This window comes from Furipterus horrens, unplaced genomic scaffold (assembly GCF_987537825.1).
Source record: "Furipterus horrens unplaced genomic scaffold, mFurHor1.1.pri manual_scaffold_5, whole genome shotgun sequence".
Taxonomy (NCBI): Eukaryota; Metazoa; Chordata; class Mammalia; order Chiroptera; family Furipteridae; genus Furipterus; species Furipterus horrens.
The window spans coordinates 146,158,198-146,183,763 of NW_028327175.1; positions in this window are offsets into that span (position 1 = coordinate 146,158,198).

Genomic DNA, 25,566 nt, shown 5'->3' on the forward strand with positions numbered 1-25,566 from the left:
GACTTCTCCATCCAAGTTAGCTAAGGACTTGTTAAAACCTCAGGACTCTTAGACAATGGTAACCTTCACTCTCAGCTCAAGCTTCTCCCAGTGTCACTTAGATAACATTAGGTGTCCAGTATATATGCTACCAGAGCAACCTTTACTAAGCCCTTCGCAATATATTTTTTTTTATTGTAATTGATAGTTGGCTTGACTCTTTTATTGAAAGTTGAAAAATGACTTGTGGTCAAGGACTCTGTCTTGTTCACCATTACAAACCCTGTGTGTCTAGCAGACACACAAAAGGCTCCTTGTACACAGGTCTTGAATGATGATTTAATTGATTAGTTAACATTTTCCACTTCTACTACCTTTGTGTCATGTTCATCATGATCTAAAGATCAACACTCTTTTTTTCACTGAGTGTTAGTCAGACCGGAGATATGATAGACTAGTGTAACTGATGCTGTTTGCTAATAAAATGTTAGTATGAATGATTTAGCTGACAGTTTCTAGAAATTTAGCACTCTGACTTTACTGGATTGCTTGTTTGATGCACATTGATTTTGTTTTTGGTGTATAGAAAAAAATATAACGATGATACACTTATTTATTATTATTTTAACATAGTTCATTCAAAAAGGCCAATCTGGCAAACTGTGTATGTAAAATAAAATATAGGCTTAATATATACCACAGATAAGTAGTTTGAGTTTTTTATAAAGGATAATATATAGACTTACGTTAAAGCTAGGCCTCCAAGGAGCCTTTGAGTATAGTAGTCAACACAGGATGGGATTATGTTAATAAATAACATTAATGACTATTTGTCATGATTTGCTGTTACCTAAGCCACAGAGGAAAGGCCTCCCTGGTATATGTGGGAAATGATCAATTTGTTTTACTGTCATCATTGCAGCAGAAAGAATATTTCTCTGGCCTTTGTTAGGCAGCCGTCCGTCTCGAGAGACGATGGTGTAGCTTCTTAAGAGTCTATCTGCACCGCCGAGAATGGCTGTGCAGTCCAACTCGGGAGTGACATGGTATCTGTCTCCTCCAGTGTTGAATCGACATCTTGCGATGACGCTGGAGTGTCCTCTCCAGTGAAGCTGAAGCTACAGAGCCTGGGCAGGGTAATATGGAGGGTCTGCTGTTGCCCATGCAGCAGACCCCCCCTCTCTTCGCAGCTGAAGGGTCCAAGGGAAAGACGGAGTCAATACAGCTTGGCTTCAGGTGCGCCGCAGGAGTTGCCGGTGTTGACTACAACGTCAAACCGCCTTAGGGACTCCGGCTCCGGATTTTCTGTCGGGGTTTACTCCCTTAGCCTTTCCCCTGAAGAGGTATGCCGCAAGGCAGCGGAGGTTTTTTGGAGTCAGAGTTTTCCTTCTCTGATGTGCCCTGACTGGAAGATCGAACCAGCGACACTTAGCTCGCAGGCCGACGCTCAATCTCTGGCCTATATCTCCAAGAATGACACTGAGCCTACAAAAATAAAAGAGAGCTTCAGGTATGATATGTAAATTTGTTTCTATATGGCAAACACATCTTTTTAAAAAGCTGAAATTAAAAAGTAGGATATTTTCTGATATGTATAATTTTCAGTTTAACTATTTAGAAAAAGACATGCACGTACCTTTATTTTCACTTTCAATTATGTTGTGATGTCTGGTAAGAAACTAGTGAGTTTTCCTAGAGATTTGCCTCCAACACTAAAAGAAACATAAAACATTATAGACTATGGCAAGCAGAATTTTAAAATGGCATAAAGAATGTCTCACCTTTCCATGCAGGGTACACACTGCATAGTCTCCAAGACTGTAAATTTTTTTTTCCTACTAAAATTTATATTTTATTATAGTAATTTATTTTTTTTATTTTTTATTTTTGGTTTTTCAATTACAGTTGTCCCCTTTTCCCCCAATTTCTCTCCCCCACCCAACCCACCCCCTCTCCCGCAATCATATCCCTCCCCATTGTCCATGTCCATGAGTCATTTATATGGATTCTTTGACTAAACCCTTCCCTTACTTATCCCCCTTGTCTTTCTCCCCCCTCCCCTCTATTGACTACTATTCTACTCTTTGTCCTATTTAGTTTGTTTGTTTGTGTTGTTCTTTAGTTTCCTGTATTAGGTGATATCACATGGTATTTTGCTTTCTTTGCCTGGCTTATTTCACTAAGCATAATTCTCTCTAGTTCATCCATGTTGTCGCAAATGGCAGGAGTTCCTTCTTTCTTTCTGCTACATAGTATTCCATTGTGTAAATGTACCACAGTTTTTTGATCCACTCATCTACAGATGGGCACTTAGGTTGTTTCCAGCACTTAGCTATTGTAAACAGTGCTGCAATGAACATAGGGGTGCATAAGTTCTTTTGAATTGGTGTTTCAAGATTCTTCGGGTATAATCCTAGTAGTGGAGTCACTGGTTCAAAAGGCATTTCCATTTTTAATCTTTGGAAGTAATTTCATACTGTTCTCCACAGTGGCTGCACCAGTCTGCATTCCCACCAACAGTGCAGTAGGGTTCCCGTTTCTCCACATCCTCGCCAGCACTTGTTGTTTGTTGATTTGTTGATGATGGCCATTCTGACTGGTGTAAAATGGTATCTCATTGTGGTTTTTATTTGCATCTCCCTGATGGCTAATGATGTTGAGCATTTTTTCATGTGTCTATGAACCTTCTGTATGTCCTCTTAGGAGAAGTGTTTGTTCAGGTCCTTTGCCCATTTTTTAATTGGGTTGTTTGTTTTCTTGATGTTGAGTCGTATCAGCTCTTTATACATTTTGGAAATCAGTCCCTTGTCTGTGATGTCATTGGCAAATATGTTTTCCCATATGGTTGGTTTCCTTTTCATCTTGCTGATGTTTTCTTTTGGTGAGCAGAAACTCTTTAGTTTGATGTAATCCCATTTATTTATCTATTCCTTTATTTCTCTTGCTTTAGGAGATGTCGTCGTCGTCGGCAGCCGTCCGTCTCGAGAGACGATGGTGTAGCTTCTTAAGAGTCTATCTGCACCGCCGAGAATGGCTGTGCAGTCCGACTCGGGAGTGACATGGTATCTGTCTCCTCCCGTGTTGAATCGACATCTTGCGATGACGCTGGAATGTCCTCTCCAGTGAAGCTGAAGCTACAGAGCCTGGGCAGGGTAATATGGAGGGTCTGCTGTTGCCCATGCAGCAGACCCCCCCTCTCTTCGCAGCTGAAGGGTCCAAGGGAAAGACGGAGTCAATACAGCTTGGCTTCAGGTGCGCCGCAGGAGTTGCCGGTGTTGACTACAACGTCAAACCGCCTTAGGGACTCCGGCTCCGGATTTTCTGTCGGGGTTTACTCCCTTAGCCTTTCCCCTGAAGAGGTATGCCGCAAGGCAGCGGAGGTTTTTTGGAGTCAGAGTTTTCCTTCTCTGATGTGCCCTGACTGGAAGATCGAACCAGCAACACTTAGCTCGCAGGCCGACGCTCAATCCACTGAGCCAAACCAGCCAGGGGTTTTAGGAGATGTATCCGTGAAGAAATTGTTATGTGAGATATCTGATATTTTCTTGCCTATGTTTTCCTCTAGGACTTTTATGGTGTCATGGCTTACATTTAAGTCATTGATCCATCTTGAGTTTATTCTCGTGTGTGGTGTAAGTTGGTGGTCTAGTTTCATTTTTTTGCAGGTCCCTATCCAGTTCTCCCAGCACCATTTGTTAAAGAGGCTCTTCTCACTCCATTTTATGTTCCTTCCTCCTTTATCAAAGATTAGTTGACCATAGAGGCCTGGGTTTATTTCTGGACTCTCTATTCTGTACCACTGATCTATATGTCTGTTCTTATGCCAGTACCAGACTGTTTTGATTACAGTGGTTTTGTAGTATTGTTTGATATCTGGTGTTGTGATTCCTCCTGCTGTGTTCTTCTGTTTCAAGATTGCTTTTGCTATTCGGGGTCTTTTTTGGTTCCATATGAATTTATGGAGTATTCGTTCTAGGTCTGTGAAATATGTCATTGGTATTTTAATAGGGATTGCATTGAATCTGTAAATTGCTTTGGGTAGTATGGCCATTTTGATGATGTTGATTCTTCCCATCCAAGAACATGGTATTTGCTTCCATTTATTTGTATCTTCCTTAATTTCTTTCTTCGATGTTATGTAATTTTCAGAGTACAGGTCTTTTATCTCTTTGGTTAAGTTAACTCCTAGGTACTTTATTTTTCTTGTTGCTATAGTAAACGATATTTTCTTTTTTGTCTCTGTCTCTGCTACATTTCTGTACAACAGGTGTACAGAAATGCCTTAGATTTCTGTATATTTATTTTGTACCCTGTTATTTTGCCAAATTCCTTTATTATATCGAGTAGTCTTTTAGTGGAGTTTATAGGATTTTCTAGGTATACTATCATGTCATCTGCATATAATGAAAGTTTTACTTCCTCTTTCCCAATTTGGATGCCTTTTATTTCTTTTTTCTTGTCTGATTGCTGTGGCTAGGACTTCCAACACTATGTTGAAAAGGAGTGGAGAGAGTGGACAACCTTATATAGTTCCTGAATTCAGGGGGAATGCTTTCAGTTTTTGTCCATTGAGTATGATGTTGGCCTCAGGCTTCTCATATATAGCCTTAATTATGTTAAGGTATGCTCCCTCTATTCCCATTTTGCTTAGTGTTTTCATCATAAATGGGTGTTGTACTTTATCAAATGCTTTTTATGCATCTATTGATATGATCATGTGATTTTTGTCTTTCATTTTGTTTAGGTGATGTATTATATTTATTGATTTGCGAATATTAAACCATCCTTGCATCCCTGGAATGAAGCCCACTTGATCATGATGTATAATCTTTTTTATGTATTGCTGGATCCTGTTTGCCAATATTTTATTGAGGATTTTAACATCTATGTTCATCAGTGATATTGGCCTGTAGTTTTCTTTCTTTGTTGTGTCTTGACCTGGTTTGGGGATTAGGATAATACTGACTTTATAGAAAGAGTTTGGGTTTTTCCCCTCTTCTTGGATTTTTTGGAACAGTTTGAGGGGGATAGGAGTTAGTTCTTCCCTGCATGTTTTGTAAAATTCGCCTGTGAAGCCATCTGGTCCAGGGCTTTTGTGTCCAGGGAGATTTTGGATTACTGTTTCAATTTCCTTCTTTGTTATTGGTCTGTTGAGACTTTCCACTTCTTCTTGATTCAGTTTTGGAAGGTTGTATGTTTCTAGAAATTTGTCCATTTCTTCTAGATTGTCAAATTTCTTGTCATACAGTTGTCTGTAGTAAATTCTATCATTTGTATTTCTGTGGTATCAGTCGTGATTTCTCCTCTTTCATTTCTGATTTTGTTTATTTGTGTCTTCTCTCTTTTTTTCTTGATTAGACTGGCTAGAGGCTTGTCGATTTTGTTTATTTTTTTGAACAACCAGCTCCTAGTTTGTTGATCTTTTGGACTATTTGTTTAGTCTCTATGTCATTTAGTTCTGCTCTGATCTTGATGATTTCGTTCCTTCTTCTTGCCCTAGGCTTTGTTTGTTGTTGTTGTTCTAGTTCTTGTAGCTTTATGGTTAGGTTTTTTATTTGAGATTCTTCTATCCTTTTCAGATATGCCTGTATTGCTATGAACTTCCCTCTCAGGACTGCTTTTGCTGTGTCCCACAGGTTTTGGGCTGTTGTGTGCTCATTATCATTAGTTTCTAGAAATTTCTTGATTTCTTCTTTGATGTCATTGTTAACCCATTCATTATTTAATAGCATGTTATTCAATCTCCATGAGTTTGGGTGTCTTTGACTTTTTTCTCTGAGGTTGATTTCTAGTTTCAAGGCATTGCGATCTGAAAAGATGCTTGATATGATTTCAATTTTCTTGAATTTGTTGAGGCTTGTTTTGTGTCCTATCATGTGTTCTATCTTTGAAAATGTCCCATGTGCATTTGATAAGAATGTATATTTTGCTTCTTTGGGGTGGAAAGTTCTATTTATATCAGTTAGATCCATGTGTTTAGTGTGTTGTTCAATGCTTGTATATCCTTGGTGTTTCTTTGCTTTGATGATCTGTCTATTGTTGATAATGGAGTGTTGAAGTCCCCTACTATGAGTGTGTTGTTGTTGATATCCTTTTTGTGGTCTTCTAGTATTTGCTTTATGTATTTGGGTGCTCCTATGTTGGGTGCATATATGTTTATCAAAGTCATATCTTCTTGATGGATTGTTCCTTTAAGTATTATGAAATGTCCTTCTTTGTCTCTTTTTATTGTCCTTGCTTTGAAATCCGTTTTGTCTGATATGAGGACTGCTACCCACTCTTTTTTTTCTGGTCCGTTTGCTTGGAATATTTTTTTATATCCCTTTACTTTCAGTCTGTGTAAGTCTTTTGTTTTGAGGTGTGTTTCTTGTAGACAACAAATATGTGGGTCCTGTTTTCTTATCCATTCCGTTACACTATGTCTTTTAATTGGAGCATTTAATCCATCTACATTTAAGGTTATTATTGACGTGTATTTATTCATTGCCCTTTGTACCTCTGTTCCTCTCATCTCTTGTTCTTTTCTTCTTTTTTCTTATACTCCTTTTAGCATCTCTTGCAATGCTGGTTTGGTGGAGATGTATTCTTTCAGTTTTCCTTTGTCTGAGAAACTCCTTATTTCACCTTCTATTTTGAATGAGAGCCTTGCTGGGTAGAGTATTCTTGGTTGTAGGCCTTTGTTTTTCATTGCTTGAAATATTTTTGACTATTCCCTTCTGGCTTGTAATGTTTCTGTTGAGAAATCAGTTGATAGCCTTATCGGAGCTCCCTTGTATGTTATTTGCTGTTTTTCTCTTGCTGCTTTTAGGATTCTCTCTTTGTCTTGAAATGTTGCCGTTTTAATTATGATGTGCCTTGGAGTGGGTTTTTGGGGGTTCCTCTTCATTGGAACTCTCTGTGCTTCCTGAACTTGTATAACTTTTTCTCTCATCAGGTTCGGAAAATTTTCTGTCACTATTTCTCCTATCAGTTTTTCAATTCCATGGTCCTTTTCTTCTCCCTCTCTAATTCCGATGATCCTTAAATTATTTTTTCTCATGCGATCCTGTAATTCCCTTACATCTTGTTCATATTTTTTCAATCTTTTTTCATTTTGCTATATTGTCTGGGAGTTTTTCTCTACATTATCTTCTAACTCACTAATCTGATCCTCTGCTTCGTTTAGTCTGCTTTTGACTGATTCTACTGTGTTTTTCAGTTTAGAGATTGAATTCTTCAGTTCTTCCTGGTTCTTGTTAACAGTTTCTATGTCTTTTTTTATGCTGGTGTAGTTCTCTGCAAGTTCCCTGTAATTTTCTTGGAGCTGTTGGTAACTTCCTTGGAGGTTGTCATAGTTGTTTTTAAGGATGTCGAGTATATGGAGCTTCTTTACCACCATTGTTTTGAATTCCATGTCTGACATTTGGGCTATGTGTATTTCATCTATCCCTCTTTCTGAGGATTCCTCTTTTCTCTTCATTGAGGGTTTATTTTTGTGTCTTACCATGTTGGATTCTTTTTGTTTGCTTTTATTTATTTGTTTTTTTGGGGGGGTGGTCTGCTTTGACTTCCTTCCTTTGTGATGTGAGATTCTTTATGGGAGATCTGGGGGTTTCAGTGGTGCAGTCTCTTTGATATCCTGAGCCTGATGTTCTTGAGTTACCCTTTATGTCGTTTGTTTATGCTGTTTGGTTATATTTCAGATGTTCTTTGGTAGGATCTTCCTTCTGGCTAGTTGGTTGAGAGTCACTCTATCCACTTTGTCTTGAGTTCTTTTGTGGATATGCTGTTAAAAACATAAACACACAGCCCAGGCAGGAGACCCACACCCTCAAAAATTATCCCCCACTCTCTATCCCGCTATTGTCAGCCAACGAGCCTGTATTAATATAAATGTAAAGAGATTAGAGCTTTTATACTATAAGAAGAATAGATAAGAGTTGTTTTGGGGGAGGAAAAATATAATTTTTGATAGAGGGGGTGATAGATTAATAATAGTTGAGACTGTGCAAGCCAGTAGGTAATATTTACATTGTATGCTAATAAAAATAGAAGAAAAGGATGGAAAAATGCATAATATAGTAAGAAAGTGGGATTGTACTGTATTGGGTTTATATAGTAATTATATTCTATTATTTAGAGTGATAGGGGGGCTAAACTAGACTCACAAACAAATAAACAATGATTAAAGAGAAAGGATGAGAAGGAGAGGTTATATGCAACACGTTAGAGATAAAGTTTGTTTTTCTTTTTGGAAGGGGAGGAAAAAAATACCCCCAAAAATACCAAGAAAAGAGAAGAAAGAAAAAAGAAAGAAAGAAAGAATAAAGAAGAAAGAAAGAAAGAAGAAAGAGAAAAAAATTGAAAAAAAAGAAAAAGGGATGTTTTTACTCATTTTAGCCTTGGTGTGTCGCCTTCTTTTTCTGCGTCCGCAGCTGGTCTAGTGTGGGGGTCCAGAGGTTCTTGTTTCTTGCAGCAATGGTGTGCGCCCGCGGTTGCCGCATTGGTGTTGGCCCGCGGTTGCTGGCACGGCGCGCTCCCTTGCTGCCCGCTGGAGCCAGTTGAGGTGTCCTTGCGCGCGAGCCCCTGCACGGGCGGGGTGGCCCGAGAGTTTGCCCCACGATTGGCGCCTATTGTCGCCGGGCCGAGGTGTTTCTACATTTGTGCCGAGGTGTCCCCGCACACGCGTCCCTGCACTCGCTGGCGCCCCAATAGCTTGCCCCTCGATTGGCGCCTATTGTCCCCGGGCCGAGGTGTTTTCGAACTCGCGTGCTTGTGCCCTTAGTCCCGCTGAACCGAGCTCCGGGAGCTGGTCTCTAGCCTCTTAGGGCGGGGCCCCGGACACTTTTGCACAGTGGAAGTGAGCGTCTGTGAGTCGCTGCCGCCCGCTGTTCCCGTGCTGCAGCCGCCCGCCTTCCCTCACCCATCTGGGCGGCATAAACAGAGCCAGTGCTAGTGGTCTGCTTTCTGGCCTGGGGCCCGGCGCCCACGGGAGCTGGCTAGGGGTGTCTGCGCACGGTCCTCTGCGTGTTCAGTGGGCCCTCCCTGTGCCTGTAGGGGCACTGATCTTATGTCCGTTGGGGAGTGTCCGAGGGACGCCTGGACTCATGGCCCGCGCACTTGGGCCAGTGAGTGAGAGCACTTCCCTATGTGTGCCCCCGCGACCCAAGGGTAGGGTTGGGGAGTGGATGAGCATGCCTCTGCACCTGCACTCCTCAAGAACGGCCTACCACCCCCAAACTTTCCTCCCCTCTCCACCGTCCGCTAGAGAAAAATATAAAGGAGAATTATGTTCTCACTTGCCCGGCAGCACGCTGTCTCCTGTCCTTAAGCGCCAATGCCACTTGGTCGAGTCCCGTCTCTGCCAGCGGGCAGAGATCCGCTCTCCGCCTGACTCCTCTCCGGGGCAGCCTGTGGTCGCCAAAAATCCTTTGTGCCCTTCCCGCCGCAGGTCGGGCAGCCGCCCCAGTCAGGAATCCCGTTTTGTCCCCTTTTCCTCCGCTATCCTCACTAAACAGGTTGTTCCCAGATGGATTTTCTCTAATCCAGCAGTGCCATGGCTCAACTCCTGCCAGTGTCCAGCTGCTCACTGAGATGTTCTGTCTGCAATTAGCCCAAACTGCAGACGGGTCTTGGGAGCCTGAAACCGCAGCCTCTCCTCACTCCTCCGCCATCTTCCCTCAGGACTGTAAATTTAATAGACTTTGCATCCATGATTAGACGACGTTATATATATCACTTGATTTTAAGAAAGGGAGGTGAGCCGTTTAAAAGATGAATTTTCTCTGAGTGGAGCAGAAGTCAAAGACATTCAAAGCATTAGAAGAATTGGATGTGCTCTGCTGACTGGCTCGATGATAGAAGAATCCATGTGGGAAGAACCTGAGAATAGCTCCTAAAAGCCATAGAAATGCCCAGTTGACAGCCCACAAGTAAATAGGAAGAACAGCCCTACAATGCCAACTGCAAGGAATTAGGATCTGCAGAGAGTGTGAAGGAGATTGCAAACAGTTTCCTTCAGTGCCTCTGGGAGAACTTGGCTCGGATTTGAGCTCAGTGAGACCCTGAGCAGAGAACTAAGTCATGAAATGTTGGCTTTCTGACCTATGGGAACTGAGAAAACAAAGTTGTGTTGTTTTAATGAACTAAATTTGTGGTGATTTGTTACGCAGCAATAGAAAACTAATACAGGCTGTATCAGAATATATCTGTTGCCATAAGAATAAAAGCTTTCAACAAAGTTAACACATCAAGAATATTATCTTTTTTTGACAAGACTGTAGAAGCACATACATTGTCTTGGGCTATGTTTGAATGAATAAAGCTTTTCAAAATGTTAATCATTGTCATGATGGAGGTTGCTCTAAGATATTTTTACAAACTGTTTTGATGAGTTCTAAGGCTTTACATTACCTTAGTTTCTTTATGTCTTCCTATTAAAATCCTTATAAAAACTAGAAGATAAGCAAACCATAAATGCAAACAAAGTTTACTCAGTATTTCTGGTACATTCATTGGCTACATAAAGAATCTGTAGTAATAATACAGTATTAATAAACCTTCAGCAAAAAGGTGGAGAAAGTTTGACCTGTTTTGAAGCATTGAGCGAAAATAAAGTTCATATTTGGTCCTACAGTCTTCTGTTCCCAGTTGTGTTTTATATACATCAGTTCTCCAAGCACCACAATATTAGGAGGACTTTACCTGTGCTTTCATTTTTTTTTTCAGAGGTATTAGAGGCATTTATCCCTTCCTCCTCCAACTGAGTCTGACCGACTAGGCAATACCAGACCTCAGTCTCCACCCTCTTCTTCCTTCTGTCTCTTTCTGGTATTATCCTGATGCAGCAACAACAGATGCTAGGATGCACTTCATTTATCTCTTCAGTCAGAGTTCTGATTGAGTTCATGTAACTTCTGTTATAGAAAGGTTAAATTACAAATAGTGCTCCTGTCTATCTCTTTTAGCTAAATGGCAAGAGAAATAGGTTATAATATTTCCCAAAGAGTGCTGTTTCAGAAAGCATCTTTTTGTAAACTCTAGTTCTAAATAAAGGGACATAGTCTATAGAAAGCATTGGTTTTGCCATTAGCCAGGTGGCTTTCATAAGCCATTGACAATCTCTGGGCCCTTATAGCCTAAATTTTTGTTAGTTTTTGAGTCTTCTCATCTTTTGGTGAAAATAAAAATGGTGTATTGCAAGCTATAATGACTTCATATTTTTAATTATTTGGGATCCCCAGGCAGCAGTCTGGGACAAAGATTAGCATAACTATGGAAGGGTCATTTAGGAACTAAGATAAACATATAAAAATAGACCTTGTCGGATGTGAATCTTTAAGAAGCAGAACTTTGACAGCAGATGTTATAACTAATTTAAATGTTCTGCCTTAATTAGAAAGTAGTAAAGGCTGATTATTGTTTCACTTTCATTTATACCAGCATGTAAATAGACTTTATTGCTCTTCAAGTTTAGTGGGTCCATGTAGGAGGGAGTACACCAGATAAAATTAATATTTAAACAGAAAGTTCCAAGAGACAGAGCCAAGAAGACATTATAATATATCTGTACAAAGGATTCATAAGAATTTTAAGGAAGGTTTGTAAGTAACTATGCAAACTCTCAGAGATGCATGGGGGACACAAGAGAGAATAGAAAGTTAATTATTTGACAGTTAAATGAGCATTCTTAACTAAAAATTTTGTGAATATTTAATATGAATACAAACACATATAAACCTGGACACTTTAGCTAATGCTGGGTTAACTGAAAATTATTGATGGGAAAATAGAATATAAAACACTTAGGCTTGGAGAGACATAGAAAAATACAGAGGGTATTTGAAGACAAGTCATGAGGAAGAACAACAAAAGAAAAAAAGAAAAAGAGAGAGCTAATAACAAAGAAAGTATCCTCAGTCCCTAAATGTCCAGTTTGCAATACTCTTATTTATTAAAAGACCTGGCTTTATTATCCTGCTCTTGAATCCAATAAGGTTTCCTCATCACTTCAATGGCTTCCCTCCCTGATTTGAGCTCATATCTTCACATGGCAAGAAAGAACAAATGAGAAATGTTATCCATTTTAATGTTGTTTAGGTGTATAGACAAAATTATGAAAGGAAAAAAAAAGTGATATGTGAAGTAAAACAAAGTATTAAAATGAGGACAGCCCTTTTGACTGCATTTTAACCACTAAATCAAATTCCACTTTGCTTCTTATGAAGAGAATATTGTGAGAATATTGTGTGAATGAGTTTGGATGATCCCTCATCTTATCTTTAGACTAATTTGTCTAACGTTTATAAAATGAGAGTGTTTTAGGGGAGTAAAATAGGTTTTATGTTTCAATCGGGTCTCTAATAAAAGTTATTTTTTATAGCCCATTTTACTTTTTTTAAAATTCATTTACATGGCTCCATTAGCCTGTAAAAATGATGATCTAATGTTATTATAGAAACAAGAGTGCAGCACTTGATCCCAGAGGAAGTCACATAGGTTGCTATAGTACATTTCTAGATACTTCTTTCTATGCAGGCTAAATACCTGCAAGAAGAAGGTGAACATTAACCTCATGAACTTTTTAGGGTCTATAAATTGGTTCATTTAATTCATGCAACAGTAATTATAGACAGAGAGCTCTGTTGCTGCACCAGGCAGTACTGAGTGAAAAAGACAAGATCCCTTTTCTCATTGTGCTTACAATCTCTTGGAGGGAAGAAGACAATAAACAAATGCTAACTGCTGAGAAGAAAATGAACCAAGGCATTGAGCTAATAATGGGTGGTGCTTTAATTCAGAGTGACCATCAGCAAAAGATGTGATGTTTCTAGATAGAGTATAAAGGACAGCCTGTGACAAAGGGTCATTTGAAGTGAAAAGAAAGGATACAAAGGAGGCAAATGTATGAAGACTTTCTGAGAATGTTTAACACAGAAAGAGCAACTGCAAAGAATTGAGATGGGAAGGAGATTGTCATATCTGTAAATCAAAGAAGAAGGCTGAAATATATTTTTCTTTTGGAGATACGGCTTGAACGTGGCGTAAAATTAAGGGGAAAAGGCTCTCACTGCAAATGACACATTCACTAAATGGAATAAATTTACAGTTTTAATTTAGTAACAATTTTGACTTCATAAGAATTCTGTGATATGGAAATATTTGTCTAGATATATCTTGATACATTTCTCATTTAGCACAGGCATATTAATTTTCAGTACCAGTGTAACTGTGTTGTAATTATACTATTTCACCACAAAGAGCTGTATTCCCCCCCCCAAATTTATTGAGATATCATTGACATATAACATTGAGTAACTTTAAGGTATACAATGTAATGATTTGATATAGGTGTATATTGTGAATTACCACATAAGGTGTGTTAACACATCTGTTACCTCAAATCATTACTTTTTTTTCTAGTTAACACATTCATCACCTCATATTGTTATCTTTTGTGTGAGTGTGTGCTGAGAACATTTAAAATCCAGTCTCTTAGAAACTTACAAATATACAATACAGTATTGTTAACTACAGTCACATTGCTTTATAGCACATAACCTGAATTTACCCATATTATAACTAAAAGCTTGTACCTTCTGACTCCTTCACCATTTCCCCCACATCCCAACCCCTAGTAATCACTACTCTCCTCTCTGTTTGTCTGAGTTTGTCTTTTTTATATTCCACACATACATGATGTCATATAGTCTTTCTCTGACTCATTTTGCCTAGCATAAAGCCCTTTAAGACGCATCTATGTTGTCACAAAAGGCAGGATTCCCTTCTTTCTCATGGCTGAATAAAAGTCCATTGTATATATTTAATACATATTTTTAAAATCTTTTAAAAATTATTGTTCTATTACAGTTGTCTCAATTTTTCATCCATTGTTCTCCACTGCCCACCCCTTGCTCCTACAGTCAATCCCCACCTTGTTGTCCATGTCCATGGGTCATTTATACTAGTTCCTTGACAAGACCCTCTTCTTTCCCTCGTCATCCCTCTCCCCTCTCCCCTCTCCCCTCTGGTCACCGTCAGCCTGTTCCTTGTTTCCTACATCTTCTTTATTTATTCATCCACTGACAAACCATTAGGTTGTTTCTGTAACTTGGCTATTGTAAATAATACTATAATAAACTTGGGACTGTAGATATATCTCCACATCCTCACCAATGTTTATTATTTCTTGTCTTTCTGATAAAAGTCACCGTAACATGTACCAAGTGATATCCATTTTGGTTAAATTTTCATTTTCCTGATGATTAGTGGTCTTGAGAATGTTTTCATGTACCTGTTAGCCATTTGTGTGTCTTCTTTAAAAAAAAGAAAAGAAAAAAAAAAAAAAGTCTATTCAGTCCCCCTGTCCATTTTGTAATTGGATTTTTTTGTTTTTGAGTTGTATGTATTCTTTATGTATTTTAGATGTTAGTCCCTTTTCAGATATATGGTTTACAAGATGAGATGTGTACTATAACCATGTCATAAAATCTCAGTAGTTTCTATTACTAATTCTATCACCAGTACTCTCATCATCTAGTCTTTAAAAAAAATAATTTATTGATTGATTTGAGAGAGAAAGAAGATGGGAAAGAGAGAGGGAGAGAGACAGAGAGACATAGAAAGAGAGAAAAATGTCAATTTGTTGTTCCACTCATTTATGCATTTATTGGTTGATTCTTGTTATGTGCCCCAACTGGGGATCAAACCCACAAGCTTGGTATGTTGAAATGATGCTCTAACCAACTATGCTATTCAGTCAGAGCCTCCCCATCAATTTTTAATGATGTCCTTTCCAGGTTATACTTCTGGAGCTCAACAACTATGCTCACAAAATCTACCAAATATATATTGCTACATAATCTTAACATCGTATATTCTCCAGATCTTTTATGTTTTTATGTGCATTAAATTCTAGTATTACTGGGTTTTATGAAGTGTACATATACCAATGGTTAAACATGAGGTGATTTTTGGTATTTCAATACTGGGAATTTTTAATGTAAATAACTGAGTTTTAAATAATAAAATATGTAATCTTATAAAACATACATAGTAAAATACACACTACATATCTCCAAATCAATGATTTTTATATTAATATACTATATCCTTTTAAAACTAATACAAATAAACTCTATATAAATAGAGTTGAGGCAAATATAGGAACTAAATAATAGGACAATGTGACAGGTAGTATGACAAAAATAATGGTAGTTATACAAATGACTGGAATTTTGGGCACATTAGTTAGAATAGCAGCCTACTCTAAGGATAAACTGTAAATAATCCTACTTTTTTTTTGACAGGAATATGATATCTGAAAAGCCATCTTCTGTCTTAAACCTTCAAACAACACTAATACAGTTTTTTTGTTCTGAAATAATTCATATAGCTTTCCTAAGGCTCACTTTGAACCAGCTCAGAGTTTAATACTTAAGAAAGTGGTTCGATGTTATTTTCTTCTATAAAAATTTTAATTATTTCAAACTCATTAACTATTTTGTAACATGTCACATGTATCCTTAGCTCCAGACCAACGATGAGCATATAGTTTACATAAGATTGGTACAGTGAAAGACATTTTGTGAGAAAATTTACAAATCATACACAGCTTTCAGATCTATTTGGTAATTTTTTCCCAATTCAAAATTTCAGTGCCATATTTTCAACAAATTTTCTAATAAAATAACAATAGTACTATTTTTAATCAATTATAAAAGCAAGATGGAGAAAAATGTTGTCTTGTTACTGTATTAAAAATGATATGCATTTTACTTCACATTACACATGTTCATTTGTATTAGTTTCAACTCTTAGATGTAATTGGTGAGAAATGATCTTGAAAAAGTTTAATTAAATGGAAATCTATTATAAATACATGCTTATCCTAGGTAATCCAAAGACAGGAATATGAACAACCTTAGAAAAAACTAGAGACCCAAACATTATTAGAAATTTTTTCTCATTTTTCACCTATGCTTTATCACATATCAACTTCATTTGAGACACTGTTTTAAATGGTAACTGCTTAATAGTGTAAAGCATTACTACTAGATTTTTAAAAGTTTGTATGTTGAGATAACTTTAGTCTTAGAGCAGAATTGCAAAAATCGTAGAGTGAGATATTTGTTTTTATTAACTGCTACATTTTATTCACCATTTTCTTTTTCTTTTCTTTTTTTTTGTAGGAAGAATGCCTCTCTGCATCAGTTTAATCAGCAATATTGCTTAACGCCTCTAGTTAGATTTTTTTCCTTTTGTGAACTCACCAACTTGAAGCGAATAATATAGTAAGCTTTTAAAAAATTCTTTTAAAAATCTATTCTTTTTCTTATTCATAAAGAAGAGGTAAATTACATAAAGTAAATAGAGGCATGTCTATGGATGTATTTCAAATGCGGTCTGGGCTGCATTTGACTTGTTAGACTTACATGAGATAGTCATCCCTCCAAAAATTGATGTATAAGCTATACATCTTCAAATTACTTTTTAACTTACAATGCTGAGTGCACAGTTCTGTGAGTTTGTGCAGCAGGTAACTAATCCTCTGTTGAATAATGTAAAGACAGTCATTAACCGTTCTACCTGTCAAGCAGGAATCAGGGAGTTAACAGTTCTCACAGAGTATAACAAGCATTTATTATTCTAGTAAAAGGATAAGATGTTATATAAACATTTGGCCCATTATATTATGGTATTAAAATATCTGAATATTTCCAAAACATAGACCATTTTCTGGTTATTTTTCTCTCTACGGAAACTGTGATCAGGGGTTACATGTCTTTGGCCTTTCCTCCATCTGTCCTTAGTGAGTTAAAACTTCACAATGGACCATGTTTGTCTTTCAAGATCACTCAGAAACACAGAATGCCTTCCCTTCCTTTAAAAGTGCTGAAGCTAGAGAGGTATACAAATCCTTCAATATAATGGGTGTTTGGTTAATTATTGCATATGAGCACCTCACAACAGAAGCTTGAATGTTCTTTAGAAGTATAAATTGTTTGGATTCAGAATCTCATATATTCTTTTTTTTTTTTTTCACTTTTTCTTTCTTTTTTTTATTGAGACTATTACGGATGTGCCCCATTTCCCCCACCTATACCTCCCTCCAACCCGTCCCCGCCACCCACCTTGGCCTTCACCATTGTCATTTGTGTCCATGGGCTCTGCATATATGCAGATATTATATGTTATTTGGCTAATTTCTTCCAATCCCCCTTTCCCCCTCCCCTTTGACAGCAGTCAGTCTCTTCCATGTACCCATGCCTCTGACCCTATTTTGTTCATCAGTTTATTTTGTTTAGTAGATTCCACAAATAAGTGAGATCATATGGTATTTATCTTTCTCTGACTGACTTATTTTGTTTAGCCTAATAATATCCAGGTCCATCCATGCTGTCAAGTATATACTTTTAATATCATAAGTTCATAAGTGACAATAAGTTACCTATTATCCTTATCGTTAATAATTTTTATTGGGATTTCTATTTATATGTCAGGTACTGTATGAAGCCTTTTATGTACATTAAATCATTTCTTCTTTTTTTCCCCTCTCTCTTCTTTTCTTTTCAACAACATCTTAAAAGAAGAATTTCTTTTATCCCCTTTTCCCATGAGGAAGGCAGGAGTCTAACTCCTAAATTTTTATCTTGGTTATTAAACCGAATTATCCACCAAGTGTGGTGAAGGGAAGAAAATAATGACTTTTTTTTCTTCAAAGGGTAATTTAAAAATTCATGTGAATTTATGGACTTAGAATAATATGGAGTACTACGGCAAAGATACAGCAGGAAACAAGGGAGGCCTGATTTCTTCCCTCAAGTATCTTACAATATTCTATCACGAGTTTACTTCTTCACATCACATTAAACAATTTGCTGTGTTCCTACAGCATTCTGTGTGTGGTGGACAGAATAACATCCCCACCCAACGATGTCTACCTCCTAATCACTGGAACCTGTGAATATGTTATCTTACATCACAAAATAGACTTTACAGTTATAGACTTGAGATGAGGAAATTATACTGGATTATGAAAATGAGCACAATCTCATCAAGGGACTTTAATATGGAGAACTTTTCCATATGAGAGAACTATGGCTACAGAAAGATGGTTAGAGAGATTGCAGTATGAAAAGAATCTGATGCTCGATTGCTAACTCTGAGAAGTAGTGGGCCGTGTGCAAAACTATAGAGACTGACCAGCCCCCAGCTGACAGCTAACGAGGAATTGGAGTCTCAGTCCTACAACCACCTGGAGCTACATTCTGCTAATTCTTCCTGAATAAGTAAGCAAGGAAATGATTTCCCCATGGCAACTACAGGAAGGAACATTTTGTGACACCTTGATCTGGCTTAGTGAGATCTGGACTGGACTGCAGACCTACAAAGCTGAAGGTAATAAATTGATACTGTTTCTAACATTTAAAACTTATCATTTATTGTGGAATCAGTAGGAAATGACTATATTGCACATATCTCTATTTTTAACTCATAAGGGTATATTGAAATCTGTTTAGTTGCTTAAATGCAAAACCAGCTACTTGAGTGTAATGTTAACTTACAACTTATATTTATATCCCCTGCACCTGACAAATTACCTGGGACATAGTAGGTGGTCCAATAAAATTGTGATGAATTTAGAAGGATCTATTTTTTAAAGTTAGACAATGATAAATACTGTCATCTGAAATATTTATGCTAAAATACCAAAATGATTATTCTAAAATATTAAACGTTAGGATTGAAATTAAATAACATTTGAGAAAAAGCTTTAGGAAGAATAAAAGTTTGAAAAATACTAGAAAAAATTATTAAATTAGTCTGCTGGAAAAGTTTAAATAAAATCAGAAATAAAACAAGGTAAATGTGAAATATATAGATATAATATAGATATATAACATGAAACTTGGAAATCAAATTACTGGAATATAAATCACACTCAGAGTCTAGTTAATTAAGTGAAATAACACATTAAAATTAACTGGACAACTAAATGCTCACAGGAAGTCAGCTGGGAAAATGGTGATAATTAGGGCAGAAATTTGGGATGATATATCATAATAAAATATAAAAAATGAATTTTGGTGATGAATGTACATAAAATGTGGTATTTAAATAAAAGCAGATTTTCACTTAAATGATTAAATTCTAGACAAAACCAGGGCAAGCAAAAGTGGTCAATAAGCAGTGTGAAGGGCAGAAGTCCTATATTAAAGGTCTGATGTGATAGACAGCTACTGAGAGTCAGGTTGATGTAGAACCACATACAGGTCAGCAATAACTAGGCTTGGGTTTTACGCAAGCAGAGATGTCAAGATGTCCTGGGGGACAGTTACCTAGGCAGTGCAGGAGCAGAAATGTATGGAATTAAGGTGTCAGGTGCTGCTTGTGAGGGTGAGAAGACAGAGGGACAGAAGGCCCAAGGTAGTCTGTTCAAGAGCAAAGGGTGATGTGGCAGAGTCACAGGCCTAGGGAGGTGCTGGCCTCTGGAAGGGGTCACCTGGAAGCTTCTAATGAAGCTGATGATCAAAGTGAACCTTTTGATGGTTGTCTTTTGAGTTTTATCTTTGGTCCTAAATAAAAATTAAAACAAGTGCCCTGTATGGGTGAGGCAAAGCTGTTTGATTCTAAGGCACAATACATCTGAACAAATAAGATAGTGATCGAAAGAGAAAACAACAGAAGTAGAGAAACTGCACCAACACCCCAATAAATGCAAGTCTCTTATAGTAGAGACAGACATTAAAATTATAGCTTTAAATGGTGGGACAATCAAAATCAATTAGTGGCACTGAAAAAAGTAATTCTGTAAGATAAAAATATAATGAATCACTTCAAAAAAGAAAGGATGTATTATATGATCCCACTGGTATGAATTGTCCAGAACAGGTAAACCCTTACAGACAGCAGAAGGAGACAAGTGGTTGCCAGGGGCTGTGGGGAGAGGGGAGTCGGAAGTGACTACTAACGGGTTTGAAGTTGTTTTCTAAGGTGATTAGATGTTCTATAATTAGATACTGGTGATGGCTACACATCTCTGTGAATCTACTAATAATCACTGAAAACCCTTTAAAGGAGTGAATTGTATGATATGTTAATTATATTTCAATAAAGCTATTACTTAAAAGTAAAGAAATTCTATTTCAAATGTCAATTTTCACAGAATAGAAATTCTTTTAATGTATTAAGTTGTGGTCTAATCATCCATATAAAAGCCTATCAATTACAAGTTGTTCAATAAAATAAGAGAAACTGGTCTTTCCCTTCTCTGTTGTTGTCATTAATTTTGAAATCTTTCAGAAAGAGGTGATGGAAGAACTCAGTGGAGATGAGCCACCTGTAGTGGAATCTTAAAGGATGTGGAAAAGAATTTGGAAAAGATAGTGACTTCTTAAATAGGCAGGTAAAGGTGGAATAATTATAACAAGAACAGAGGAAAAAAGGGCAAAGATCCATGGCCCTCGATGACAAATGAATAATGAGAAAAAGGAAACACAGGAAAAGCTGACAACTTTGCTCAAAAATTAATGTATATTCCAAGACAAGGATCTTTAAATGTATATTTTCTAAACAGCTAAACTTTAAAAAATGTATGAATTATTGTTCTTCAATACTTGCCTTTGATATATTTACCTAAAATTTTTGAAACACCCCTGAAAACAACTACATTTTCTGTACTTAAAATTTGTTTTTTAAGAAAACAATTACATAGTATCTTTTCTGTACTTATTTTGGAATTATTCTTGTTTGAAATGACCACATTTTTTGTTAATCTCTGTTCAGAGAAAGAAGCATTATCATATTAGAACCCAAAGGTCAGACATCTGTAAATATTGTCCTTTGTGTAGAAAGTCAAGTAGCTGAGGCAGAAAGTTCATTCTATGTCATTTCAATATAAGTTGCAGATCAGATGGTGATCTGGGTTGACAATGGCAGAAATGAATTTTATTCCATTTAACATCTATGGTGTCAGAGTTGCTAGGCTGCATTATGAATGTGTGTGGACTAACTAAGCTATTCAACATTTTTTTTTTTACTTGTCTTCTATATGAGTCTTTTCACCTTCAAATAACCTGATTTCATACCTACAAGGAAAGATCTAAAGCTTTTGTATATTCAGTGTAGCCAGTGAGTGATCATTTGCATATTTATTTATTTTTTTCTGTGAATATATTTACTTTGTGAGTCAACCAAGAGCAATATAATTGGAAGTGATTTATTTTTACTAGGTAATTATATATGAGACAAAATACTTGCAGCAGTCTAGGTACTGAGATATATTTGAGAGAAGACCCAAGTAATTTATTTTTCTCATAGAATCAAGAATGTTCACATAAATTAAAATTATAACCAGCATTTATTGGGTACATACTTTGTGTCAGACACTTCATGTAATACATACTTAGCCTCATCATGCAGTTGCTAAAATAGTCACACAAATCTTTGCAATGAGTATTTTATAAGGAGAGTGCAATAAAATATTTTTCTCGAAAATTCATTTAAAAATGACTAAAAAACAAACTTTTGTTTGTTGTTACTGTATTCAGTTTTGCACCATACACTTTGTCAAGGCACATTCACCTGAAACTTTGTGGCCTATTCATTTTTTCTTCTTCAAACATTTCAGCCCAGAATCTAGACATGGGTACTGGTTGGTTAAAACGTAACTGAAATATATTTTCTGCAATTACAAAATAAAGTTCTCAGAGGCCTGGCGGAATATATAAAACTATCTTAGGAATAGTTCTTTTATAAAGTGATAGTGATATGATAGCCTGTTGTTTAGTTGTCAAACATAGTTTCTGTGAAAGAAGTAACTGAATGTTGTTCTTGAGAACCTAGCAGATACAGATTCAATCCCATGCTGCTGTAAAACTACAATTTTCAAATTATGCATGTATACTAAAATAAAAATGTATCAGAATAAATTAAACTATGTGACTTGTAATTTTGGCATTTGTAAATGAAAATTTCATATAATCAATGTAGCCACTTTTACCTTTGCTCATGTCCTTAAAAAAAACAAACCAAGATTAATGGCTTTCATACTTATGATTAATATGGTGGCAAAGTTTAAAATTGAAAGAAAATTCCAATTATATTCTTTACCATCTTATTATGTAATCTACTCTTAGAATAATTATGTATTATTTTTGTTATGTTATATCTCCACAAACAGGGCAAAAATAAATAGGACCCTCCCCTCCCTACAGTAAACATACTTTGTACCCATTAAAAATAGGTCCTCTAATGTTTCAGTTAAAAGAAGAAAATGAAAGGAATGCTTTATAACTGGATCTTGCTGTATCTGTCAAAGACAATTTATTCAAAGGAGAAAAATTCTCAGAAACAATTTTCTTAATGGTTTTTTTATGTCTAAGGGTTGTTAGGAAGTATTTACCTAAAATTGATAAGTATTCTGTGGAAAACATAACATGATGTCAGTTTAAAAACAGCTAATACTAGTGTGGCTCCCACTGTCTGTTTTTTCTCTGTCCTTTGCTGTCCCTTGCACTACCCCCATCTTAATTCTTATCCACATGCTCCCTCTCTCATTCAATTTCATTGAATTATTGCATCTGCAAAGTTCACAAACACATAATGGAACTTTTATTTTGCACCACTGTGCTAAATCATTACACATGTTCATTGTAATCCATTCCTCACTCTTCATTATGAAAATAGTATAAGGATATTATTAAATTTCAACTTATTTAGTTATGTTAATCATCCACCTAGCAACTCTGTGGTTCAGAGAGAATTTAAATCATTTATATCAGCGTTTTTATTGAACTACTGAATCTTGTATCTGTTACGATATCCAACCTTTCAATTCACTACCCAGAGTCCGTGATGGGCTGTCATTTACAGTAATGTCTCTACTGAAAATATAAATATGTTTGACAGATTTGAATTTTCTTAACACAGATGTTGAAATACAGACACATACACTAAAAATAGCATCCTCAAACAACATATAAGATATACACTTTTTTATGTTAGTTTTTATTTTGGAGGGGGCAGGTGAGAAGTCCTCTTGTTACTACTTTCATCCTCCATTTTCCTCATACAGATTAAAGCTCATTTAAAAAGATTTGATATATGAGATAAACTATATCTCAACCTGCATTTTCTGATGTGTTTGCTAGCTTTTAATTGGAAAGAAATGTATTCCAGAAATAGGACTTCTACCTTAATGAGCTCATTATTGAGTTCTCCTACACCTGTGGCCTCACTAGATACTTGGCTCTCACTTTAATTCAAGAGAGACAGTTCAACAGAGAGAAGAGGAACTAGTCTCAAATCCTTTGTTTCACCTAATCCTGTATTGCAGTTTAAATCCTCTATGTCATGACAGTTACCAGTTCAGATCCTGTTAAACTTTTTGTTCCAGAAGCCACAAACCTATGTGATTACAAAGGAAGTGTTAATGGTCTGATTGTTCTAAATAGTTAAATAATATGCTGATATTCTATATCAGTATAGGCATATAGTGACATGAATCTTAAGACCAAAAGTCTTTTTACTCAATGGAGTGTCTGCTGACCAGCAGCATTCACATAGGGATGCTAGATAAAATATAGGACATCTGGTGAAATTTTAATTTCAGATAAAAGATGACATTTGTTTTGGTGTAAGTATGGTCATGAACTATTTGGAACATACATATAGAAAGAACTACTCATTTGTTACTGATCTCAAATTCAGATTTAACTGGGATATGTGTATCTTTATGTACTAAATCTACAACCCTACATTGGCACAAACTGGGAAATGTTAAAAAAGCAGGATCTTAGGCTCTATCCCCAATCTAATGATTTCGAATCTGAAATTCAAGAAGAAACCCAGGTATTTCATGTACACATTAAAGTTTCCACGGCACTAAAAAAATGTCAGAACACTTGACTTATGTCTATATTTTTATGTTTCTTTATGGTAGACAAGGAGAATTAAGTAATAACTAGAATTATCTTATATCAGATTGTCAGCATTTTGCTCTAATAACAGGCAACTAAATGTGTAGTTTGCCTACATGATCTGAAAATATTTATTAAATCTCTACCCAACCTCTTTTACTAATACTTGAACTACCTTTCCAAACTTAGATGATGCTTGTGTTTCTCAATTGGCCACTCTCTTATTATCAATTGTGTTAGAACTTACTTGCTCTCTTGCTCTGTAGTAGAATGGTAATGTTATAGCAATCAACATTCACTAAATACTGCTATCATTTGAGAACTGTTTTGATGATTTATGTACATAGTCATTTTCAATTCCATTATAACATTGCAGGGAAGTATAATGTCCTCTTTTTGTGGCTGAAAAAATAAAAGAACTAAGGCTCAAACAGGCTAGGTAATCATCTCACAGTTCCAAAAGAGGGAAGAGGATGTTAGGTGCAGGCCCAATCTATTTCTTCAGGGTTTTCTCCTCCACACAACTGCCTACAGCTACACTCCAGTGATGTAGACTTCAATCGCTTCCTTTTTCTCTGTTTTCAATTCTTTGCAATGCTTCAATTAAAGAAAAGTTGGATTAAACTGCTTCTTTCCTTGAATTGCAATTTTTGCAAAGAGTCAGTGCTGACTTTTTTGAGGACTAGAAGTATTTTGTAAGACAGATATATTACTGTTAAAATGAGTCTGCATAGTTCTAATTAAAATAAGATTTCGGTTAACTCAGGGAGAAAATAAATTTCATCTAGTAGGAGTGATCTATTGGCACTGAAGTGCAATTCGTTTTGATAGATGACATTTTCCTGCTTCATTTTTCTATTTTTAATGATACCCTCTGCTTCTCTTTGAGTGTAAGCCCATATGCATGTTGATATTCATCAGTACAGAGCTTGGAGAAAATTATGCTATCCTTCTTGGGAATGATATATTAAGGGAGGATAAAAGGACCCCAGGAAGAGTTAATACTTGTTCTAAATGAATTGGTTCTAATAATGGGATTTCAGACACTGTGCTACCTGTATACAGGAAGTAGTCCTGGTAGATGGTTGACAGTTTCACATATGCATAAGGTCAGTATTATCCTTAAATTTGTGTATTAATTTGCTGAGAGCCTGTTCTTGTCACTCAGTCCAAGAGGGAAATCAGCACTAGAACATCAGTGTTCTGTTCTAATCCCTCTCTCAGAGCACAGAGTGCTTTCACTTTACCTTTGCTTGTGGTAACTCTCTGCCCAAAGCTAATGGACACCACCAGTCTTTGTCTAATTAATTCTCTTCCCACACTGTCAGATCCAGGAAGCAGCTTTTCTTTCTAGCTTCTATTACAAGTCTCTAATGTATAAATAGATACTTCTGCTCAGCAATCACCTCACCTAACTTCTGTCCTCTGGGCCCATAAATTCCACACTTTCCAGCTAAAACCAACACACGATTGCAGAGAGAGGAAAAAAAAAAAGAGTTGATATGTAAATGTGAAGTTTTTGATGAGATGCATATTTATAAGCTGGTGAGAAAATGCTGGTTTATAAGTTGATGAGAACAGAGGGGATCAAAAATAGTTATGGGAATTATGAACAATTTAGAGGAATTGAACTACAGGATATATTTTAAGGCAGAGCTGGTTCCTTTAGTACTTCTTAACCCTGCAT